Here is a 26199-nt window from a genome sequence, read left to right as displayed (position 1 = left end):
CTTCAAACATGGTCATGGTGAGGGGGAATGCAAACTAAAATTGAAGAGAAATTCGAAATCTGAGGGAGAAGTCACCAAGTCTAAACCCGCTTCAACTAAAATGCCTGGTAATCCTGAAGCACCCAGAAGAAAACAAACTGTGAAGCAGGTTTACCAGGAGGTTCGAAGAACCCCAACACCGGTCCCATAAGCTGTAGTGATAGAAAAAACAAACACAGAAGAGATCCAGGATTAGTAACCTGAAATCCCAGAACAGCTAACATTACCTGTAGAGGGGGTGTAGACGTCTTTTGCTTCTAAAGATGATATCAGTTTGAAGCATGTTTTGCCAGTCACTCTGGAGATGATCTCTTTCTCATCTAGGAAACCTGACATGATCTGGAGTCTAGAGGAGCTACAACAATCCAAGTTGGAATTGGACGATAGACTTTCTCGTAGGGGGTACAACACTGGCCTTAGTTCTGATGCAGAGCTGCTCGATAAAATTACTGAGAGAGCTCAAAATTCTTCCTGTGCCTTATCTGATGATGAAGCCGGGCTAGAAGTGGAAGCAAACTGGACACAGGTAGTTCACAAGAAAAGGCCTCAAAAAAAATATGTTCAGAGTGAGAACAGACCAGTTACCAGATCGTAGATTGGCCAAGGTGTGACTACTTCTAGATGTTCTCAATGAATGGTCTTTTCTAGAATATTAGAGGGATTGCAAATGATCCCTCTATTACTCGTGTGAAAAAACTTTGTAAACTACATAAGTTAGGGGTAGTAGTAGTTTCTGAACCCATGATTGGGGATGATATACTTTCCCAGATTTCTAGGAGACTCAATATAACTGGTTTTATGGTGAATATTAGTAGCAAAATTGTTATTTTTTGGAATAGCCTTTTCTCAGTACAGTTGATTGATGACTGTGATCAAATCCTACCGATGAAAGTCACCACCACTACCAATGAGAGTTTCATTCTTTTTGTGGTTTATGCCAAATGTGATCAGCTGGAAAGAATGTTTCATTGGGACAGACTTCGGAACTTAGCCTCTGGTATTTCTGAACCTTGGTTGTTAGCTAGAGATTTTAATGTGATCACTTGTAGAGAGGTGAAAGTGGGGGCAAGAAATCCTTAAGTGTCTGCAATGGAGGATTTTGTGGATCTAATAAATGTTGTAGGACTAGTTGATTTGGGTTTTCTCTGGAAGCCGATTTACTTGGTGCAATAACAGAGAGGGCTTGGATTGTGTTTGGGCTCGTCTAGATCGAGTTCTGGTTAACTCAAGCTAGGCACAATCCTTCCCTTTAAAGCATGTGACTCGTCTTAATCGCACCTGTTCAGGCCACTGCCCTCTGGTTTTTACTGTGGAGGAAGAAAGACAAACAGGTCCTAAACCTTTCAGGTTTCAGTAGATGTGGCTCTCTCATCACTCTTTTCACACGATGGTCAGGAACTGTTGGACTAAGGAGGTTCACGCCATTCCATTGATGAGTTTATTTCTCAAACTACAAAAATTAAGGAGTAAACTCAAGCAATGGAACTGAGAGGTCTTTGGGAATGTTCATCAGGCTGTCAAGGAGGTAGAAGACAGGGTCCAACAGGCTTAATTGAATCACTTACAGACAAACTCTGCCTCTAGCTTCATGGAGTTAAGGGAGGAGAGGAAGAAACTTCATGAAGTTCACAAACAGGAGGAAATTTTTTGGAGGCAGAAATGAAGAATTAAATGATTGAAAGAGAAACTCAAAATTTTTTCATGTTTGTTAAACTGAACCAAATGCGAGGCAGAATTAGTAGGATTAAAAATTACATAGGTGATTGGCTTTTTGACCTAGAGGAGTTAAACCAAGGTGCTGTAAACTTTTTTTTTAGCGTTCTCTCAAAGGAAGGAGTAGTTGGTGATGAGGAATTGTCAGATATCATTCTGTGTGTGGTTAATCAGGAAAACAAATGCCAATCTTTTGGCTATACCTTCTGAGACATAAATTAAAGAGGTGGTCCATGCCATGGACAGAGACAGTGCACCAAGGTCGGATGGTTTTACAAGACATTTTTTTGTCTTATGTTGGGACATTGTTGGAGCATATGTGATAGGGGCTATCCAATTCTTTTTTAATGGTGGCCAGCTTTCGGTGAGTTACACCTCCTTTATTTCTTTGATACCAAAATGCAAGGTTCCTGAGAGTTTCATAGATTTTCGTCCCATCAACTTTGGTAATTTCTGCTACAAACTTATTGCAAATATCTTTACTAAAAGACTGACTGGTATTTTATCTAAGTTAATTTCACTAGAGCAAGGTGCTTTTATTTAGGGGCAAAACATCATGGATAATGTAGCTTTGGTACAGGAAAATGTTGTGCTGAAACTGGATATGGCTAAAGCTTACAATCGGCTAAATTGGGACTTCCTCTTCAAAGTCCTGAGATGGTTCGGTTTTAGTGAACATTGGATTGATTTGATTAGAAAAATGGTTGTGAATTGCTGGTTTTCAATTCTTTGGAATGGAGGAGAAATAGGGTTTTTTCTGTCCACCAAAGGCTTGCGGCAAGGGGATCCCCTTTCGCCGTATTTGTTTATCATTGTAGAGGAGGTACTCAGTAGAAACTTGTCCAAACTGGGCATACAGTATCCTGCAAATGCTTATGTGACTCATAGGGGCTGCCCTCCTATCACCCACAACCTCTATGCTGATGACACCATTATCTTCATAAGAGGGTCCAAGCAGGTGTTAGATAAAGTAATGTCAATAATCTGAAGGTACGAGCAATGTTCGGGTCAATTGGTGAATAAGGCGAAGAGCTATTTTTTCACTTCAACAAAAGCCTCTCGCAGTAGAAACCAAATCACAACTTCAGTTACGGGCTACGTGCATAAGTCTCTCCCCTTCACCTACCTTGGGTCCCCATTGGTAAGGGCCGAGTGAAAGTAGAAGCATTTGATGGGATTTTGCAGAAAGTGGCAGCAAAAATTTTGGGCTAGAAAGGGAAAACGATTTCAGTGGGAGGTAAGTTGGTCCTAATTAGACATGTGTTAAGCAGTATTCTGATATACTTGATGTTAGTAGTTGCAACTCTCAAGAAGGTTATCAGACGCTTGGATCAATTGATGAAAGGCTTCCTTTGGTCTAATTTGGAGACATGTAGTCATCACCATTGGATAGCTTGGAGGAAAATTGTGAGACCTTTTTCTGAAAGTGGGTTGTACATTAAAAGCTTATCTAATGTCCAAAAAGCACTCAGGTTGAAAGCTTTGTAGCGAGTGTTGTTCCAAAATTCTTTGTGGGGCTGAACTTTTCAGAGCCAAGGTACTGAAGGGTGGTCATTTCTATATAGCCATCCCTTCGTGCTACACTTCTCGTACCTAGAAGGTGAACTAAGAGGTGATTTAGTCCTTATCTTCAGGTGGTTAGTGAGAAGGGAAGAAATCAGTTTCTGGTTGGATAATTGGACCATGGATGGTCCTTTAATTGAGAAAGCCATTCAGCTAGATGGTCTTAATTTGCAGTTGAGAGTTTGTGATGTTGTTGATGAGGTAGGAATTTGGAGTCTGGATCAAGTTAAGGGGGTTTCTTGAGGATGAGGCTCTCCAACAGATTCAGAGGTTAGGTGTGAAGCTCTCTAACAGCCAAGACAAGATAGTTTGGCTTCCTGAAACGAAAGGAGATTTCTCTGTTAAAACAACTTGGTCCTTCTATAGGGATGCTCATCCTACGGTGGATTGGTACAAGGCAGTTTGGATTGCTCTAGTGCCCACCAAGATAAGATTCTTTGTCTGGAAACTTATGGTGGGGAAGGTAGGGGTGGACTTTGATATAAAGGAGTTGGGGATCCCTTTTGTATCCAGATGTGTCTGCTGCTGTGACCACTCAGAGGAGAATGTTAATCATTTGTTGGTGCATGGTTGTCTAGCTCGAAAAGTTTGAATTTTTTTTAGTAGATTGTTTGGGCTTCCCTTTAGGGGTAACGAGAGTATTAAGGAGCTCCTCTCTGTTTGGTTTTCATCAGCCTTAGGAAAAAAACAATGGGTTGTTACAGTAGGGCTGATTGCTTGTTTTGCAGTCTGGGAAATTTGGAAGGAAAGAAACAAGCGCAGAATGGAAAATAAATTCAGATGCTCTAATATGGTGATTTGGGTAATTGTGTGATGGTTTCATGAGGTATCATCTCCTCTAAATCTCACCCATAGAGTGAGTTTTACTTAACAACTCTCTTTACATGGTTTGGGGTTGTGAATTCACCCAATTAAGAATAAGTGCATCAAGGTGGTGCATTTATTACTAGTTCTGGAAGGTCATTTTAAGTTGAATGTTGATGGTGCTTCTAGAGGAAATCCTGGCCCATGTGGTGGAGGGGGTATCATCAGAGATGGAAGAAATTGCTTCATTAGTGCTTTCTCTAACACCTATGGTTCACACTCCAATTTAGTCGTAGAGGCTATGGCTTTGCTGGATGGTTTACACCTGGCGGTTGCACTTAATTTAGAGAAGATAATAGTGGAATCAGATTCCAAACTTCTGATTGATATTCTCAATAGTACTTGTATAGCCCATTGGAAACTTTGGTTTTGGTTGTCTCAAGTTCAGGAGCTTAGGAATAGATTGGAATTCTTTTGTGTCCATATTTACAGAGAGGCTAATCAACCGGCAGATACTCCGGTGGGGTAATTAAATAGGAGAGTTTTATGGACTCCCGTTAAATTTGAACTTTAATAAAAAAGACCTTGCATGCTTCTTTCCATCCGAAGCGCTTATGATCAATGCACAGCTATAGGAAGCGTTTAAAAAAATATAATTCTATAAATGTAATAAGAGGAAGGGGAGGAGCGAGGAGGTAGTATTGGACTATTGGTCTTAGAGTGAGTCTAGGACATAGGTTTGAATTCCAAAAGGCCCATTTTGGTTTACATTTAGGATAGCCGAGAGCCCCTTGGTTTGGTTCTGAGTTCTGAAGTCATTCCCTTTACCTTTGTTGGGTATTGCCGTATTGGTTTGATGTAGAATAAAAAGGAGAAAAGAAAAACAAGTGAAATAGAGAATCTCTAGTAGTATTCTCAGTATTGGTTTAGAAGCCAATTCCCAATTTTATCATCACTTGGCTTGAGTCTATAAAATACTACCTTGTATGTGTGACAATGTTTCTCTTGAAAACCAGTTAAGATATTTCTTTAAAAAAGGTGTAAACATTAAAATAAAAAATACATAAGATATAAAATAGAGCGATATAGAGTAATCATAATAATGATAATAGGTAAACAATATTAAAATAATAAAAAATGAGAGGGTCCCTCATGACAGGTTTCTTATCCTCTCTCCATTCATTGCTTTACATAAAATGATAATTAGTTGCTTGAGGTTTCTGTTTTCTTTGAATCACCCATATGGGCCCCACCTATCGGACATGGGAGCGGGATGTCTGAACCCCTTCTCCCATTGAGTTTTTACCTGAATTGGTTTAGCCGGTGCCTTAACCAAAAATAATGGTTTTTTATGCAATTCTCGACACCCATTATCTCCATTTTATTTGATTGATGGGTGACAATTCTAAATCAGCATAAATAAGCGGTTTCTGAATGCTCACACCCCTACCTCAATTCCCTTTCATGTAGGTGGGATACAGCATTTTACTGTTTTATTTTTCACAAATAAGACATGGTCAAATTTGAATAAAAGTAAACCAGAATTTACATTCATCCTATTTGCACTCGTGCATTTCCAATTGCATTGTAACTAAGGTCCCGTTTGGCTCATGGGAATAGGGGTTTAGAATCGGAATCGGTTATTCTGATTCCAACTGTTTGTTTGGGTGGAGTTGGAATTTCATTCTCATTCCTGCTGGAATGACATTCTTCCATTTAAGGAATGGTCATTCCTTGCCCCTCCCTTGGAAATAAAACCCTATCCTGCTGATTCCAATTCTCATTCCTATTCTTGTCTGAACCAAACAGACTATGGGAATAAATCATTCCAATTCCGATTTTGGAGAATTTTAATTCCGATTCCCACTACAAACCAAGCAGATCCTAAATGTAGTCAATCCCATGCATTTACACCAATTGCATTGCAACTATGTCTCAGTTTGAAAAGAGTACAAATATAAATATGTATATACTCTTTCCAAACTGAACCTAAATGTTGTCAAAAATTACAAATTTTGTATCAAATAAGAAAGTAAGTTATATATTTGTAAAACAAATGCAAAACAGAACTAAGTGCAACATTTCTATCTAATTAAAATTGATCTGAGTGCAAATTTTACCCAGAAAAAAAGAGGAAAAAAAGTGAACTGAGTGTAAAATTCTATCCAGTTAAAACTAGCTTGCACTATAAGCAAACAGAGAACAAAGTAAATTGTAACTTGAAACAAAGTAAAACCCGAGCGAAAACGGACCGGACTTGCACTCTTCCTTTCTTCTAGTTGCACTCTCGTATGTAATATCCAGAAGAATTTTGCATCTCATTTTAAGATTTTCCTAGATTGATTTGCAACGAAATTCTTGATTTCCGTAATTAAGAGAGAAGATTCGGGCAATTCGGGGAACACATAAACCGCATGGATTGCGTTCGGGTACTCGACCAACTGAACTTCTTTGCCGGACCTCTTTAACCACTCGTAGTATCTTCTCTGCCAGTCCTGCAACGGATCGAATCCCCCGATAAACACCAACGTCGCGGGATATTTCAGACCCGATATGTCGGGCGCATTCGGCCCCGATACGTTCACCACCTCGTGGTCCCGGTTCGATCCCTTTGGCAAGAACGCCTTCCACATCCAGTCCGTGACATCCATTGACACTATAGGCGCTCCCTTCAGCCGAATTTCCGATTCGGTCCGCTCTTCTCCGCCGAAGAACGGCTGGATCGAGATCAGTCCGATCACCCTCAACTTCCGAAACTCCGCCTTTCCCGCCATGCATACCGTTTGGTGAGCTAAGTTGGCTCCGGCGCTGTCGCCGGCGACGAAGCACCGCGAGATATCGGCGTTAACCGGAAACCCCTCGCAATGTCTTGCGTCGAGGAACACCAAAGTGTCGAATCCGTCATCGTACTGCGCCGGGAACCGATGTTCCGGCGAGAGACGGTAGTTGACGGAGACGACGACGGCGGAGACGGTACGCGCTATCCGGCGGCAAACAAAGTCGTAGCCTTTGGAGTCGGCGCTTTGTAGGGCGAACCCACCGCCGTGGAAGAAGACGATGACCGGGAGGCTGGCGTCACCGGCTGGTTCGGTGGGGATGAAGACGCGAACCCAGAGGTTCCGGGTAGGGTCTATGGTTATATCGGCTGTTTTAACGCCTCTCACTGGTTTTGCACTGGGAGGAACCTTGGGTTCAAGGAAGTTGAGAAGACGGCGGTTGACGGTGCCTTCAGGACGACAAGCGACATTTGTAATAGCCGAAATCAGAGGTAGGTAGAGCTTCGTCTTCCATGGAAGCACCAGAGACTTGAGCGTTCGTGGATTCTCGCTCATCTCTCAAAAGTCAAAACCTTTCTCAGAATGGCTATGAAATGAAAGTGTCCCGGAGATGGTTTGGTTATATTGACAACCAACCATCAGTGACTGCGGGACCCAGGAGAAGATGAATAGTCCCCACGACCACCTTCTACTCTGAATCATCAGGTTTCGAAATAATGACAAGTGACCCAGAGGTACTGGATTGCTTTTCAATGTCGGAGGACTTGAGAGTGATACAATCTGAACCGTGCAAACATGCATCATTAATGCTGGGCATGGGGGAGCATGGATATTACTGTAAGGTGTATCGATTGACAAGAGGATCAATATGACAGTGATACTAATTTCCCGACTGTGGTCGATCACGCATGCTCGGCTCAAGAGTATTTATTTTAGAAAGAGAGACTAGGGGTGTCAACGCATGCTCGCAATTCATATTCGATATCCTATTCGATATAATGGAGAATTCGGATAATTTAAATATTTGGATATCGAATAATTAATTGGATTTCAATTCGGATATTACTTGATTCAATTCGATAAATATTTAAATTTAATCGATTATTTAATTTTTATATATAATATATTTTATATAATTTATATATGATAATTAAATTAAATAAATAATTTATATATTTATATACTTTATATCAATAAAATACTTATTAATTATTTAAAATAATTAATTAATAAAATTCAAATCGAATATTTGAATATTTAATCGGATTTGAATTTAAATATTACCTGATCCGATCTAAATTCAATCTGTTTACACCTTACACCCCTAACAGAGGGCTTCTAACAAGCTCTGACAATCTATTAGCGTATTTCTTTTAGAAAGAGACAGTTTCTAAAAAACTCGGGTTTAATCGGATAAATCTACACATCTTACCAGAGTTGGAATCAAAATTCAGTACTCACAAATTTGTCCTTACAACGTCCTAACAACATTTATGTCTGTGAAGGAGGTGTTTCAAATGCATTACTTTAAGTTTCAACTGAGTGGTGGCTGGGTTTGGCACATAAACCGGCTAAGGCTCTCCTATCCTTACTTTTGAGAAGATTTATTAATGTTAATAAAAAATGTATTGGCAGGTGATTCAATAACAAAAAAATGTATGAATGTAAGTATTGTGAGGAGGATATGAGGACAAATTTTATGAGAACTGAATCTGGTATCCCAGAATTGGATCCTTCAGCAAGATGCCAAGCAGCTAGTTGTGTAGCTCTTCAAAATAAATTAAAAAAACAAAAGAGTTGGATCCATCAAATTGAAACCCATCAAGTGTAAGAGGTGTGTGCACAGACCATCATGGAATATGTTGGAAATCTTTTTAAATAGGAACAAATGGGGTCCGGAGGTTGAAAGTCTTTTTAAATAGGAGAAAATGGGGTCTGGAGAGAATTATGGAATTGGGGTCAGATTTGCTTCTCAAAGCTCAATTTGGAAGGAGTTCAAAAACAAAACCCATACTGTGCCTCTCTCTGTCCTCCCCATTCTCATTCTCCTGCCATTCATCCTTCTAAATTTCCCTTCTCCCTCCTTTTTTTTTTTTTTTCTTTTGTCTTAAACTGTCATTCCTGAACCTTAGGTTGTGTTTGGAAGCGATGTTCAGTATAAATATTTATATCAGTTCAGTTTTCTCAGCATTTGGAAGGAATATAAATCAAGGTTGACGTAAAACTCCACTCTAGTTCGATGTTGTTGGCGTTTGGATGAAGTAGAGTTTTACATTGTAAATCGATGTAAAACTTATATATGGTTCGATATAAAACATCATCAATGTACTTTTACAACGAACCAGTCAGGGGTCTGGCTCCCAGGTTGAACAGTCCAACCGTTCAAACTGAATAGACGACCCATTCTAACAAAAATAAAAAACGGTCAAAATCATTAGATGGTTCAGATGATTCAAACGGTTTGAACGGTTTGACCGCCTGTGTCAACAGTTTACTGACCAAATCAATGATTTTGGCAAAATAACAGTTATAGGGTAAAATGAAACCATGATTCCCGATTTTTCCAGTCCGACCATCCGGTCTGATTCAGTTTTGGAAATCATGTAGTGTCACGATACTCCATATCAAATATTGGAAATTTCTCACCAAGATTGAATTCAACCATGGCTATATGATCTCCATTGCTATTATGGATCATGGCTATCTAATAATTTGGTCTTAATGCTCTGAGAGAATTTTGGAAAAAAAAAAAAAAAGATCTTTGGGAGAATTTTGTTGTTGATTCACGTCATTACTTCAATCAACACTATCAATAACCGATTCTTGGAATTTTTAGTCGAACCCGGATTTAGGGGATTTCTTTCCTTCGTCGTCTTTACACCCTTTCAATTTGATTTCGCATTAGTAAAGTATAAATATAAATATGTATAATACAAATACATACAAAATACAAATTTTGGATTCTACACATTTGTATCTGTACTCCTTTCAAATGGAGCCTAATTGCTCGTGTGATTTTATTCACTGAGAGTGAGGCATGGGGTGCATCCAGAGGCATTCTCCAACAACTCGTCATGACTGATAGAGGTGTAAAGTCGGCCGTGTGATGCCGGCACGGCCTATGCCTTAACGGGCTGTGTAGCACCAGCATGCGGGCTGAGTGGATTGTGCCTGCCTGGCCTAAAACTCTTAAAAGGTCAGGCCCGGTATGGCCCACAGCACAAGTCCAAGCGGGCCCGTGCTAGGCCAGGTCTTTTTTTGTTTTTATTTTGTTATTCTTTTCGTTTCGTTTTTTTTATTTTTGCTAAAAAGATTCTATAAATTTTGGAAAAAATAAAAATTAACCAAAAATAATTAATAAAATACAAAACATACAACAAGTTGAAAAGAAAATTTCAGAAATTTTATTTCATTTGAATTAAAATATAAAAATAATACAATAGTATTGAAAAATAATGGAATATTTCTAAAAAGATTCAGTACTCACAAAATTTGTCCTTACACCGTTCATCCTAAATATGTGGGAAGTCTTTTTAAATAGGAGCAAATAGGGTCTGGAGAGAGCCATGGAATTGGGGTCAGATTTGTTTCCAACAAACTCCAACAATCCATTTACATGTGCACACAGGAAACATGAGGGAGATGTTCTGAAAGCTCAATTTGGAAGGAGTTCAAATATAAGTACCCAAACTGTCCCTCTCTCTCTCCTCCCATCCTCATTCTCGTGCCATTCATCATTCTAAATTTCCCTTCTCTCTCCTTTTTTCTCTTTTATCTTAAACTGCCATTCCCGAAACTTGGGCTGCATTTGGAAGCAATGTAAATCAAGATTTACGTAAATATTTATATCGGTTCAGATTTCTTAGCGTCTGGAAGGAGTATAAATCAAGATTGGCGTTGATTAGGGGTAATTGGGTCCTCCGAATAACATTACAACACATGGCATCTAGGTGACATGTCGGCACTAAGCAGATCACCCCAGCAGGGTGGCTAGTAGCACCTTGCCTAAGGCCGACCTAAAGTACCTCGACCTGCCCAACCTAAAGGACCGACCTCCTTCGGGGACCGGCCGAGCTAAGTAGGGTACAAGTGGTGACCTATAGGGCATGCTTGTCAACCTATTACATAAATCTGTTATCAAGACCAAGTTATCCAGAGTAATAACACTCCACCGATAAGTCGGTCTACACGCATCACCCGCATCAGAGTCGATAGAACAGACCTTAGCCCTATGAGCGAATTACATAACCGATGGAGATATTCTCTCCCAACTTAGTGAAAGTAGATTCTTGGGAATCTTGGACCCATTACAAAGGGTCTCTAATCCCTCACACCTATCTAAAGGCATCATTCTCTTGAGAGAAGGTACGTGCGATTCAGCTCTCACATTCTCTGTGCTTCTAACACTCCAATATTCTCTAAAACTTCCAAATCACTGACTTAAGTATCGGAGTTCCCTCCCCGAGTAAAACAATTCGGGCACTCTAACATTGCTCTCTTGCAAGACAACTTTACTTGTCGCTATATAGCTCGACATCCAAGCTATCTCCAGCTCGGCCATACTTAGCTCGGCTTCCTACAAGGAAATCTCCAACTCAGCATCTGAGTCATCTGCCAAGTGAGAGCTGCTAGGTCACGCACCATCAATTGGTGACGTTTGTGGTAAACACCTCAAAAAGCTGAGTTCACACCTTTCCAACACTTTCACGATAGTAACAATGGTTTCATTAAGCAACCAACCTGGTAACAACAATCAGGTCACAAAGGGGCAAGACCAACCCATACTAATCCTAGAGGTCCCCTTAGTGACCATCAGACAAATCACTATGCCCTTGACCCCTCCAAATGTCTCACATATGCCAAACCCAACTTTTCCACCACCTCAGGTTAACGTGCCTCTTCCTACAGTTGAGCCCTTGGCATCTCCTACTGGAATTGATATGCGTCAGTTCCATAAGTTGGTGCAATGTGTCTAGGGGATGAACTCACAAATGAAAGCATGGGAAGATCAATTCGCTACCTTGCTAGGGATACAACAACAACAACAATAATAGCAACAACAGAATGTCGAGCTGAACCCCAATCAAGTTCCCAACCAAGTTTGTAACCAGGCTTTGAACAAAGTTCTTGATCAAAACCCGAATCGGCCCCTAATGGAAGATCAGAGCCGAGCTACAGTGCCCATTGGAATCGAAGCTGCTAGCTCGACCGAAGGGTCCCATAGGAGGCAGCATAGATGTACACCCCACGCCTCAAAAAAGAGTTAACTCACCCATCTGTGAGTGAGTTGGATAGAAAAAAATGAGAAAAAGGAGAACAGTCAGATTGGCGACTTGCCAACACGATAGGTATCTCACACCTCATCGCTGGCCGCCAAGATACTTGCGGCCCTATGGCCAAAAGACTTCAAGGACCTCAGTCCTAAATCCTATGATGGAACAATAGACCCGTAGACCACATTGATAGTTTCCAGGCCCTAATGCAATTGCACAGGGCCAATGATGTGAGCCTGTGCATGGCCTTCCCGATGACATTCCAAGGCACAGTTTGGATTTGGTAATCAGGATTGGTTGTCAACTCTATAAGAAGTTAGAACTAGTTCACCGACAAGTTCACCATGCACTTTGCCACTAGAAAGAGGTGCCCCAAGTCCATGAAATGCCTATTAAAACATCATTGAGTGACCAAATGAGACACTCCGTGACTAAATCAAAAGATTCAATCTAGAGCGTCTCCAAATCCCGAACCTCAACATGGCAATACAACTCACTACAGCGGTAAATGGTGGCTACCACCCTGACTTACACTGGGAAGTCAAGCTGAACCCTTACCTCTATGGAGGAGTTCATCACCTAGGCTAACAAGTTCACGAAGGTGGAGGAGGCGCTAGGATCCCGATTAGAGCTATCTAGGAAGAGAAGGTGAGTATAAGAAGATGTGGAGAGCAACAAGCAACAGAAAAGAAGCAAGTTGCCGAAGAGAAGTCGGTCACCTCGCAATAGGCGAAGTAGGTCACCAAGAAAGAGTGGGTCCCCCCACAGAAGTTCCAAATCGGGCTAGCGATCCAGAAACCCACCATTTCAGAAATGGAATTATACCGCCCTAAATGCAAAGAGGGGTGAAATTTTAATGCAAATAAAAATAACAGAATATGTGAGATGGCCGCCCCGAATGAGGGGCAACCCTACTAATAGAAACCCTAATAAGTGCTACCATTTCTATCGTGACATAGGACATGATACTGAAAACTACAAAAACCTAAAGGACGAGATTGAGGAGTTGATCTGTCGTGGCTATCTAAGGCAGTTAATGAAGAGACAAGATAAAGGCTGACCAGCCGAGCAGCACAAAGAGGCACCTTAGACAAATAGAAAGCAAGATAGACACCAGCCTCCCCGAGACCCACCGCCGATAGAATGGCATGTCCGTAGAATCATCAATATGGTCATGGGAGGGTCGATAGTAGTAGGATGCACTACTTCGGTAGGCAAAAGCTCAACTCTAGATCTTGAACGTGATAGTGACAATCTGCCAAAGAACCCCTACAGGGAAGAGGTGATTTACTTTATAGAGGATGATACTTGCGGAATCCAATACCCACATGATGACGCCCTTGTGGTAAAGTTAACAATAAATGACTTTGAGGTGAAAAGAATTCTAGTCTATTCAAGGAGTTCGGCCGATATTATCTCCCTAGATGCATTTGAGCGAATGGAGCTCGGCAAGAAGGACCTATAACTAGTCGACATATCCCTTGGTTGGCTTCAAAGGAGAGGTTGTTCGGACCCTAGGTCGGTAAGGGTTCCATTTGTAGAAAGTTCAGTGCCCAACTTAGTCTGGTTCGATCACGACTTCCTGGTGGTTGCAACCCCTTACCCTACAACGCCATCGCCATTCTGGGCCAGTCTGTCTTGCATGCCCGCTGAGCGGTAGTGTCAACATATCATTTAGTAGTAAAGTTTCCAACATCTGGAGGAATCAGAGTCATGCGAGGTGATCAACTTGAGTCTCGCAAATGTTATGTAGCAGCGCTAAAGGCTAAAGGAAAAATAGCCATCAACGTCAACTTGGAGCCACCCCAGAAAACATTGACAAGCAAGCTCGACCCATGGAAGACATTATTCTAGTGCTGGTCTTAAAGGCTGAGCCTGAGAAGATAGTATGGATCAGGGATCACCTTACCAAACTATTGCGCTCCAATTTGGTAAGTTTTTACTTAAAAATTTAGATGTCGTCTCTTGGTCGATAATAGAAATGCCCGACATAGACTCCTCCATTATAACTCACAAATTAAATGTTGACCCTTTATTCAGACTAGTCCGGGAGAGGAAAAGGAACCTTGCCTAGGAAAGATGGAAGGTAGTAGATGAGGAAGTAGTGAATCTCTTCACAATAGACTTTGTTAGAGAGGTCAAATATCTGAGCTGGATTGCAAACCCAGTGCTCGTCAAGAAAGCCAATGGCAAATGGTGCATGTGCATCGATTACACAAACATTAATAGAGCATGCCCAAAGGATAGTTTCCCACTTTCAATAAAATTGACTTCCTAGTAGATGCGACCTTGGGGTTCGAGTTGTTGATTTTCATGGATGCCTACTTCGGCTATAACCAAATCTTGATGGACCCAAGCCGATGAAGAAAAAACCGCTTTTGTAACTAAGATGGGCTTGGATGACCTTCCAACGTCTTGTAAACAAAATTTTTTCTAACTCAATTGGATCTAAAGTTGAATGTTATGTGGATGATATGGTTGTAAAAACTTGATTTTCAAAGTCTCTAATTGCCAATCTAAACTGTGTTTTTAACGTTCTAAGGAAGTATAACATGAAACTCAACCTGAACAAATGTGTCTTCAGTGTTACGTCGGGCAAGTTTCTTGGATACATAGTAAGCCGACATGGCATTAAGCCAACCCAGTCAAAATCCAGACTGTCCTAGATATGCCACCTCATAAAATGATTAAAGAAGTGAAAAAATTAACTAGTCGGATAGCCACCCTGAATCAATTTATGTCTAAGTCGGCTGGGCGGTGCCTTCCATTCTTCAAGGCCATAAAAATAAACCAAGACTTTGAATGGACTAAAGAGTGTCATCTCACCTTTGATGAGCTCAAAAGGTACCTCAGTTCGCCACCTATGTTGACCAAGTCGAAACCCAATGACGAGCTTAAGCTCTATCTCTCGAAGAGTGATGAGGTAGTAAGCTTGGTCCTCATTAGAGATATAGAAAAAGTTCAACAACCTGTTTACTACGTAAGTAAAGTCTTGCACATTGACGAAGCTATGTACCTGAACATAAAAGAGTTAGCCTTCTCGTTGATGTTAGAAACCCGAAAACTGAGACCTTATTTTTAGGCCCACAATATTGTAGTCTTGATCGATCGACCTTTGAGGCTGATTCTCCAAAAGCTTGAGGTCTCAAGGAGACTGAAAAAATGGGCAATTGAACTCAGCAATATGATATCCGATTTGAGTCGCGACCAACAATTAAAGCACAAGTTCTAGTAGATTTGGTTGCCAAGTGTATGTTCAATACGCCGACACTTGAAGTTGCTGAGTTAGTAACCACATCAGAGGCATCAACCAGCATAGAACCCATACCGGCTCGAGAAGTCCTGACCTAGAATGAGGAGCCCTGGATCCTCCATGTGGATAGCTCATCCAACCAGTGTGGAAGTGGGGCTGGAATGATCCTCTACGAGCTGAGCGAGGTAAAGTTGGAATACACCCTTCAGTTCATGTTCTGAACTTTAAATAATGAAGCTGAATACGAGGCACTGATAGCTAAGCTATCGCTAGTGAAGAGGTCAGTGCAAAGCATCTCATAGTGTGCAGTGACTCATAGCTAGTCATTAATCAAATGAATGCGCAGTATGAGGCTCAAGAGCCAACCAACTTCCATTCTTGGTACGTCTAACAAATCCCGAGGTCACAAAACACTAAAGCCGATGCACTCTCGAAACTGGCTAGTGCAATAGAGTCCACAAAAATGATAGTCTACATAGAAGACCTGCCACACCTAACCATAGAAAGGGTGGCAAAAGAGGTTGCCCCTATTTTGGTGGCAAAGCCTAGTTGGATGGATCCACTTGTTGACTATCGACACCACGGGACCCTACCAAAGGAGTGTAATGCATCCCGGAGGGTAGAACATCAGTCAACTCGCTATGTAATCATAGGCGAGTAGTTGTATCACAGGTCATTCACGCTCCCCTACCTACGCTACTTGCCGATCTTAAGCGGACCAAGTTCTGCGGCAGATTCATGAAGGTCTCTACAAAGGACACTTGGGGGGAGGGCTCTTGCCCAAAAAGCATTGTGACAAGGCTACTATTGGCCTACATTGAAAGCGGATGTAATCGAATTGGTGCAGAAATGTGGTAAGTGTCAGTGGCGCACCAATATTCTACACCAAACTGTAGCTAACCTAAGATACCTTACCAGCCCATGGCCTTTTGCGTAATGGGAGATTGACATCCTCGGTCTCTTTCCACCCGCAACTAGGTAGAGGAGGTTCTTAGTCGTGGCAGTTGATTACTTTACAAAATGGGTGGAGGCTGAACCACTGGTATCTATCAAAGCTCAGAGCGTGCAAAACTTTTTCTAGAGAAGCATCGTATGTAGATTTGGACTCCCTAAGGTGTTGATCTTAGACAATGGAAAACCGTTTGAAGATAGTTTTAGAATTGGTGCATCGAGATGGGCATATAGTAGAATTTCACCTCGGTCGCCCATCCCCTAGCAAACAGTCAGGCCGAAGTGACGAACAAAGCAATACTTTGCGGCCTTAAAGCTCGGCTATTCCAAGCTAAAGGTTTGTGGGTGGACAAGTTGCCCAGTGTCTTATGGACCTAAAGAACTACTATGAAGATGGCAGCTAGGGAAATGCCTTTCACCCTAACATACAGGACCGAGGTTGTAATTCTAACCGAGATAGAAGTGCTGACCTTATGCTCTGAGGCCTATGAGGAAGAGAACAATGAAAACTAACTATGGTCTAACCTCGACTTGGTAGAAGAGGTCCATGACCTGGCCTACATACAGATCGTGGCATACCAGCAACGGGTAGTTCGGTAATATAATGCCCGAGATAAGAGACACCAATTTAGAATTGGCGACCTGGTACTCAGGAAGGTTATGGTACCTGAGCTCGGTGTGGAAAAGCTAGGTCTGAATTGGGAAGGTCCTTATATAGTTCTTAAAGTGGTCATTGAAGGAGTGTATGAGTTCGAAACATTAGATGGGAAGTTGGTACCCTGTGCGTGGAATGTGGACAACTTAAGAAGGAATTACTTGTGAAGAAGTTCAGAAGTTTTAAGCTATGTTAGCAAAATTATAAAATTCTACTAAGTACAAAAGTAAGGTTATCCGCTCTAGCAACTTGGGGCCGACCTTTATGAAGCTTGGCCAAAAGAAACTCAAGGGGAAGTTAAATCGCTTTTACCACTAAGGTCCCCTAAGCCGGCCTACAAGAAAGTCGGCCAAAACAAACTTAAGGGATGCCAAACTACTTTTAGCTCTAAGTCCCTTAAGCTGACCTACGAGCACTTCAACACATTTTTAATTTAACCAAAATTAAAACTGCAGTCATCTGAAAATTGTGCAATGTATACCAAAATATGGATTCATTAAGGAAGCATTATAAGAACATTGCAAAAAAAAAAAAGAAAAAGAAGGGCAGAGACAGGAGCACGCAGGCCCCAAGAAATGATAAGTTTTGAAAGATTAACAGGAGCATGAAGGCTCCAAGAAACAATAAAATCCCAAAAAGTCTAGACCAGACCAGCCACTACTCGTTGTCGCCCTACAGCTCGTCATTGACATCATCCGCCTCCTCACCTTCTTCATTGTCAACCTCTCCTTCTTCATCCATAGTCAAGGGCTCCTGGTCAACCTGCACTCCCAGCTCATTTGGCATCACCTTAACAGATAGGTTTCCAAAGTCAAAATTAGGGTGCAGGGTCTTGAGATAGAATCAACAAAGCTTGAATCCCCTCTTCATCGAGGGAACACCATTCTTAACTTGCTTCTGGGCGTATTCAGGGATAGACAGAAATGCTCAATAGTTGCGACCTCGATACAGTGGATATCCTCAATATACTTGGTTCGCCACTCCTCTAGTTTACGATCTTTCATCCACACTTCCTCTAGTTGAACCCCCTTAGTTGGGCCTGCAAAGCGTCCATGCTTGCTTGCATCTCGCATTTCTCCTCCCGAGACGAGGTAACATGATTCAGCAACACTTGGCCCATTGTGTTTGCCTACCAAAGAAGAAAAGAATAGTCAGAACAAGGATAATAGGAAAAGAGAACAAAACATTAGAGAGAAAAAGACAAACATAAAGAATGCATCGAGTCATCCTAGCGCCGACCTCGGAAGGGTCCATCCCACTGTAACATTGCACGTCTTCTGGAAGAAGGATACCTCTCCCCATGCGAAGAGCTACTACGGGATCGGTGAGGCAGTCGAGGATGGAGACGTTGACGTTGGGGATAAAGTGAGGTATGTCTGAGGTGTAGGGGCTGACAGTGCGCTCCTCTTGGCTGACCTGAAATGAGGAAGCAACTGGGTCTATGGTAGTCCGCTTAAGCTCGATGGACATCGAGTCACCACCCCTCTCGAGGTCGATGACTTTAGGGGCGTATGTTGCAAACCTCACCTCGGCACTAGTTGACATACCCTCCATTGATGCACGATCGACAACCCTCCTCTTCTTCCTTGAAGTCTTCTTCTTATGCCGTTGCCAAAAGAGAAGCCATACTCTTCATATCTGAACAAGACAAAGGAATATTAGTCAAGCTAAAAGTTAATTTTGGAAGTAAATGCAAAGGACGTGTCGGTCAACCTACCTATATGGCTTAGGTCGGCCTAGATGAGCATAGACTCAGCTAGAAAATTTTCTACTTGAAACCACCAATGCACGAGGCATTGAACTTCAAGGCACAAATCTTCGTTGAACTCTACTTCAACGACCTTCCTTGAATCCCGTCGCCATACGATATCCATATGCCAAACGGCCTACCGGGAAAGGAAGAAATATTTGTTCTTCTAATCCTTACCTTTAGAAGGAAAGCCACCCAACAGCCTATAACTGCAACGTTAAGGCAAGTAAAAGCAATAGGGGGCTTTCTTCATGCTACACAACCCGACAAAAATGTCTATGTCTAGGGGAAAGTCTAAATGGTGACTCAGAGAGATCAGTCCTATAAGAATCCGGACAGCATTAGGATGGAGCTACCCTAAGGAAATACCAAAAATGAAAGCACCTCAGGGATGAAAGGGTGCAAAGGAAAATCGAGGTCGGTGATCAACACCTCCTAAAAAACGTAGACTTCATTTCAGGTGTGACTCTATGGAAATTGGTCTGGGCCATGCTGAATATAGCATATGAATTAAAATATAAAAATAATACAATGGTATTGAAAAATAATGGAATATTAGAATTAGAATAAAATAAAATTTGAAAAAAAACACAAAAATAAAATTGAAAATGTACAAGGAATATCATAACTGAAATAAAATATAAAAATGATATAATAAAATAAAAAATAAAAATTTACAATGGTATTGAAAATTCAAAAATAAGTAATAACATTTAAATAAAATTAAAAAAAACAAAATTTACACTAATTTGAAAATTTCTATACAATTATTGGCTATACAAAAAAAAATATCGACTTCATTATTTTCTTCAAGTTACACCTCCATCTCCTTGACCTTAATCTACATCATCTACTTCTAGTGAAACATCAAGTGAAGTGACATGCCCTCCTTGATCTTGAAGTCTATTCTCAACAAGCCAATCCTTTAAGCATATACACATTTCCAAGCTTTCATCATTTATGCAATTTCTATTGTCATCCAATACCCTAGTATTTCTAATAAAATAAGACTTTAGCAGAACTGTATGCATTAGAGGGATTAGTAGATCATGTGCCGTCACGAAAAAAAGTGAATAATTTTTTTTCATGTTCATTCTATTAGTCTAAAATATCAAAACTATTTAATTCTCTCGAATTGGTAAAATCTGTTAAATTAGTAAAATTAGCTTATAAATAAAAAATAAGTTCATCATTCACTTGATGATGAAGTGGAGGTTGTACCTATACAAGTTATCCTATGTCCTAATAATTAAGATTCATATAAACTGTACATTTCAAATAATAAATTATTAACTTTATACTTTTTGCCTCCAATTTCAATTTTCATATTTTCACAATAAGATTCAAGTCAAACATCTAAACAATCTTTTCTAAATCTAGAATCTATTGTTGTAATTTAACAATATATAGATGTATTTCTTCAATATTATTAAATTTAACTTCCATTACATCAATATTAAAATTTTAAATTACTTCTATATTTTGAAAAATATTCATTAATCATAAATAAATGGTTAACTAAAATACAAGAAACTGGATGACAAACACCAAGAAATTGATTAGTTGTATCATAAAAATTTGTAAAAAACATTTTATGCAAATTACAATTTCCTAGTCATCCTTGATTATAAAATCATGGGAGATTTTGTCAACATAAAAGTTATAAGAATATCTTTGTATGAAATACAATTCTATAGGTGGAATTCCACTTATATTGAATATCTAATACAAAAATTTTATATTTTAGACCATATTTTTGACATAAATATTTAAATTCTTGTTTTCTTGTATTGGCATTTTTTATATATAATATAATTTCTAATTTTAGAAATATGATGAGAAATAATTTTTAAATGATCTCGAACATATAATTTAAGATATGGCATGCAGATCTAATATGAAATAATTTATAATTTAAACATGGTTTAATTAGGACTTTAAAATATTTATTATTGAATCATTATTATGATGTTATCAAAACTAATAGAAAAAACTTTATTTTCAATTTCATAAGTATGTAAAGTATTTAATATACTTGTAGCAATTATTAGGTTAGTATGTGGTTATTCAAGTCTTGTAAAATTTAAAATTCTTTTTTATAAAAGTCAGCATTCATTAATAAAATGCCTCATAGCACAAATATAACTTATAGTTTATTGGAAGTCCAAATATCAGATGTAGGTGTTATTTAGAATTAAGAGTTGACAAAGTAGAAATTAAATTTTGTTTATATGAATAAAAAATTTGAAGCATATGTTCTAATTGCATTTTTAATATATATTTTTTTTTAAATTGAGAATTTATTGATTGCTATAAAAATCATTCTAGCCTAGGGTCATCAGTTAATAAAAATGATTGTTCAGCATGTATAATATATTTAGCTAATTCTTGTCTCATTTTCTCTTAGGAATATTGAAAATTATCAAAAAACTCAAACCCAATTTGTGATTGATTTTGTCTCATTTTCTAGCTAAAAATCACTATCGTAAAGGGATTGACCTAGGTAGCATTCTGGATTTTGACTATCATCGCAACAAAACTAACCAGGTTCAAACGTGGGTGTTAACACCCAATTTTTGCTCGTTTTGCCACCTAAACCCCTAATTTACCCCAAATACCTAATCAGACCTTTCTGATCCCTTTGAAACACCAAAAAACCCAAAAGCCCAAGATCCATCATTAAATCTGCCTGATACCATCCAATGGCCCCGATTAACTCCCATCTACACCTTGACCATTAGATAAACCACTACGATTAGACCCAAAACCTCCCTAAAATACCTACCCATGAAATATCAACTCAAAATTTCATCATTTACCTCTCCATCAAACCAAGATTTCATTTTGGATCCACTTGTTGGCCTAAATTTTCATGATTTTGACCATTCGGAACCAATCAGACCTCATCATTGGATCCTAGACATCCTAAAATCCCCTACCTATAAAATTTCATTGAAAACTACCTTTGTTTGCCCCTCCATCACACAAAGATTCCTTTTTGAGGCTCTTAATTGATCAAATTAAACCCTTTCTAGACTTCTTGATCTAGGCCCTTTTGGAGAAATCTGGTCCCACTATTCAAATTAGAATATTCAAAAACCCATCCCTATCAAATTTTAGGGAAAAGCACCTCTAATTGCCCATTCATATAAAACAATTCCATTTTAGCCAATCTCATTACCTCGTACACACAAAACCACTCTATGCACTTGGACCCATCTCAGCCCTCCTTTCTTTAACCTAGAACCCCACCATTAGATTAGAATCCCTGCTTGAGCTTGACCCCCTTAGACCCCAATTAACCAAATTACCCTTGAATTTCTAAAATTATCAAATTACCCATAGACTTCTCTGTAGTTACCAAACTAACTTTATCCCTATTATTAAAACTGAACAAACTTTCTAATTTAACCTAATTCGAAGGAGGCATTATTCATTGTCTTCCTCCTTAGATGAGAACAATGCGATAGTGGCAACCAAAACCTCCCCCATTCTTTCTTCTTCTTCTTCTTCTTCTTCTTCTTCTTCTTCTTCTTCTCTCTCTCTCTCTCTCTCTCTCTCTCTCTCTCTCTCTCTCTCTTCTTTTTCCTTATTCCTTCTTCTTCCACTCCTTCTCCCTATTCACATCACTCTCTGACCGTCATCCAAATATGCTCTCTGACTATAGAGGAGACTATGCTGCTACAGCATCCGCCCAGTCTTCCTTCCATTTTCTTTGCGATTTCACACAATTTTTTTTCTCCCATCCTCTATCATCTACACTGACTCCCTTCACCATTCTCGGCCTCCTCCAACTATTTACAGACCCCCCTATTTTCCTCCATTGGTTGAGCAAAACTGAAGTTGGCGGTCATCACCTGAACCATTTATTAAGGTATCAGATAGGAGTCACACTTGGAATGACAAATCTTGGTTCCCCTATTGCAGTAATCAATCTCAGGCCTAAATATTATCAGGTAAACTTCATTATCATTCCTTGTGTTCTGTTTTTCTTTCTTTCTTCTTTCACTTTTGTGTTTTTCCAATTTTAATCCCCCTACATTTTGCTATGGAATATCCAGGATCCTAATGGGAGTAGTAAGTGTAAGTGGTGATGAGGCTTCTTCTGCACAAGTTCCATCAAAACTTTTGATGCTAACATAGTCCCAACATCATTTTTTTTTCTAGGATGGGATTGCCATACCTATTCTGGATTCATTAGTTTCTTAGAGCATCCACCATTTTTTTGTCATTGTTTTCTTTTGTCTATGAATTAGTTTCTTCCCCACTAATTTCATCGGTAGTTTGTTGCACATTTCATTCTATTTAGTTTCCCTTCTTTGAGGAATAAACTCCTTTGAGTGAGATTGGTCAGTTTTGAAACTTAGGTGGCATTTAATAAATCTGAAATCTGAAATTAGAAAAGTTAAAAGTGTCTAAAATCTAAAAAGAGACATAGTTATTTTTTGACTTTTTAGAGGCTCTAAATAAAGAAGGTTGTTTATGTTGGATCAAACCTTCAACATTTGAAATTCATTAATTTTACTATTTTAGCCCTAAATTAGACTATGGTTGCAGCGGTGAGAGAAGAAGAAGAAGAAGAAGAACGGAGAGAGAGAGAGAGAGAGAGAAGGCTGGAACTCACTACCGCTAGTTCACCAGAGGAGTTGCGACGGCGAGAGAAGGAGAAGAAAGGAGGGGGAGAGAGAGAGAGAGAGAGAGAGAGAGAGAGAGAGAGAAGGCCAGAACTCGCCGCCACTAGCTCGCTAGAGGTGTCACTTGTCGTCGCTGGTTTACCATTGCATCAAGTGGAGAAGATGAACGATGAGAGGGAGAAACACAAGAAACATTTTCAAGGGTATTTTGGACTTTCAGTGAGGTCTGAAACACATCTAAGCGTGTTCAGCATCTGGTCCATGTCTTATTATTTCAGATCTAAAAATAATTTTCAGACCCAAACTCAGATACACTTCCAAACACCTCTGAAAAATGTTATCAAACACCACCTTAGTGTAGGATTGTTTCTTAAGTCATAGCTGCTCTACTTTTCTGTGATGTTCAAAACTGATGAATGATATTTTCCTCGTTAGATGCTGAACTTTTTAGTATTATTTTATTTTCATAATTCTTCTAGTGTCATGAGTTTGAGTCCACCATCTGCTCTATAAAATTTGCCCCGCTCCCCTCCAGAATGCGCCCCAAAAATGTCCCATAGCACATCCCAACAATGTCCTGGGAACATCTCCCAATGACAAGTATAGGAGATGTTCATGCATGCTGAGATGTGCATGTGGGGCATTTTTGGAGCGCATTCTATGGGGGGCAGATGTGAACTCTGATTTGGTATCTTAATAGATTAGAGGAGTGAAAGGGATGTCAGTTATCGCGAGTAAAATAAATTTGAAACAAAGAGAAAAATAAAAAATAAATGATTAGGTAAAAAGAAAAGGAAGAAAAATTAAAAAAAATGAAAGCCTATAATAATGAGTTTAATCTGAAAATCAGTAGCTAGTTCGGAGATAAGGATATAATTGCAATATGGGGAAGTTTAGAGGAAAAAGTGTATAGTGATCAACAATTAGTAAATAAACATATCAATAGGTTTCCATAAGAAAAGTAATAAAATGATAATTAATTGATAAAGATAAAAAGGAAAGAAAGAAATAAAATAATAAAAATACATAAAATAATGATAAAAAGTAAAAAATAATAATAAATAAATAAGTAAAAAACAAATGAAGAAATAAAATAAAAAAAATAAAAGCATAGAAAAATTAAAAATAAATAATAATAATAATAATAATAATAATAATAATAATAAAATAGGGAGGATACTCTTTTGCATTGGCTTGTTGTAGTTTGGTTTCTCTATTATTAGTATATTATTAATTGATTAAATAATTGTTTATCTGTGCTTGTGTTTAGAACCCCATGTGGGCCCCACCCATCAAACCTGAGACAAGGGGTGCCTAACTCCTTCCCTCTCCCACATGAGTCTTACCTAAACTAGTTAACCGGTGCCTTAGGCATTGGAGTCATTATAAATGAATAATGATTTTTTTATGCAATTTTCGGAGGTCCCATCACCTCCATTTCACTTGATTGATGAGCAGTGACTCCAAATCAGCCCAAGTGAGCCATTTTCTGACACTTACACCAGGTCAACGTAGATTAAAAGTAAGTGTTAATGATTTAGCACAATTAATGATTATTCTAAAAACTAAAAAGGTATTCTTGAATAAGAAATAAAACATGGGAACATTCTAGAAATAAATCAAGGAAATAAACATGTGACAAAAGAGTAAAATTGGATAATTATAGAAAAACAATTAATCACATTTCTATATGTGTTTATAGAACATTCCAATATATAAGGGTAAAATAGGAAAAACACAAACCTAAGAAACTTTTGGAATGTGCACCTAGAAACTATAAATAGGGGCCTTGGAAACATTTTTGCCCCATCACTTTGACATCAACCCATCCATTTTCTCATCCATACTAGCCTTATTCTATCCTCCCATCGCACTCATCCACCATTTTCCTCCTTTTCTTGTCGGAGTTCTAGTGCTGACGAACTACAATGGCCTGATCCCTTACCAGAGGGTATGTAGTAGTCCCTCCAGGGGTTTGGCCATTTGCTCCTTTCTCCTTTCTTCTCCTTTTTTGGTTGAACCAATTCCTTAGACCTTGAGGTAAAGACCACTTCAGATTCATGGCCTTACAACTCTTACATATGCAAATAGTTCATTTTCCCTTCCCCTCAAGAGTTTCTACAATAAACATTTCCTAGGCTGGGATAAATTTTTTCTTTCCCCTAGCTGCAATATTAGGGGTGGTTCTGGCAATATCGACCATAGAACCACTAGCACCCATATCGGTGTTGTCATATTGTGATTGTACATCCTTGAAGTTGAACATATTGGGAAAGGAATTTTGAAAGGAACCGAATATTTTTGAAAAGTTATAATATTAAAACCCTAAACAAATGAAGATTAATTACAACTTACTTGGTCCACCAGTCCGGAATCCCAACTTGATTTCATCTGATGGAGCTTCTAAGCCTCCCAAATTGCTAACTTAAGATACTTGAGTAAAACTTCTTCCTGTTAAAACTTAAATAAAATCGAGAATTAGGAACTAGGGGGAAAGAGATTAAGAGAGTACAAGAGTGAGTACTAGAGTGTGTATAAGAGACTACATGAAAATTTGTGAGTATATGAGTATGAGAGAGTGAAAATTAGTGTGATGAGAGTGATGGAGGCTAAGGGTATTTATAAGAGTTGGAATTAATTCAATTAACTAAAATACCCTTAAAAACTAGTTGTTTTATAGTTTTTGGAAAGGGTATTTTGGTCTTTCAAAAATTTAATTATCACTTTACTAAAATGCCCCCCAAACTAGTTATATAGCTATTGAGGGCACTATTGTTAATTTTCCTC

The 26199-nt window shown here is 39.2% G+C and overlaps 1 pseudogene across 1 annotated transcript; it reads right to left on the bottom strand.

Moving 5' to 3' along the window:
- Nucleotides 1-6132: 6132 nt before the first annotated feature.
- On the bottom strand, nucleotides 6133-7486 carry LOC148843794 (putative carboxylesterase 18 pseudogene; annotated as a pseudogene). The gene has a single exon (XR_016103033.1). The product of XR_016103033.1 is annotated as a putative carboxylesterase 18 pseudogene (transcript).
- Between the last annotated feature and the right edge of the window lie 18713 nt (nucleotides 7487-26199).

Source organism: Nelumbo lutea, chromosome 8, assembly GCF_056320005.1.
Source record: "Nelumbo lutea isolate HS-2025 chromosome 8, American lotus-T2T, whole genome shotgun sequence".
NCBI lineage: Eukaryota > Viridiplantae > Streptophyta > Magnoliopsida > Proteales > Nelumbonaceae > Nelumbo > Nelumbo lutea.
Note: the sequence above shows the minus strand (reverse complement) of the source record. Positions and strands in the feature narration are given on the sequence as shown.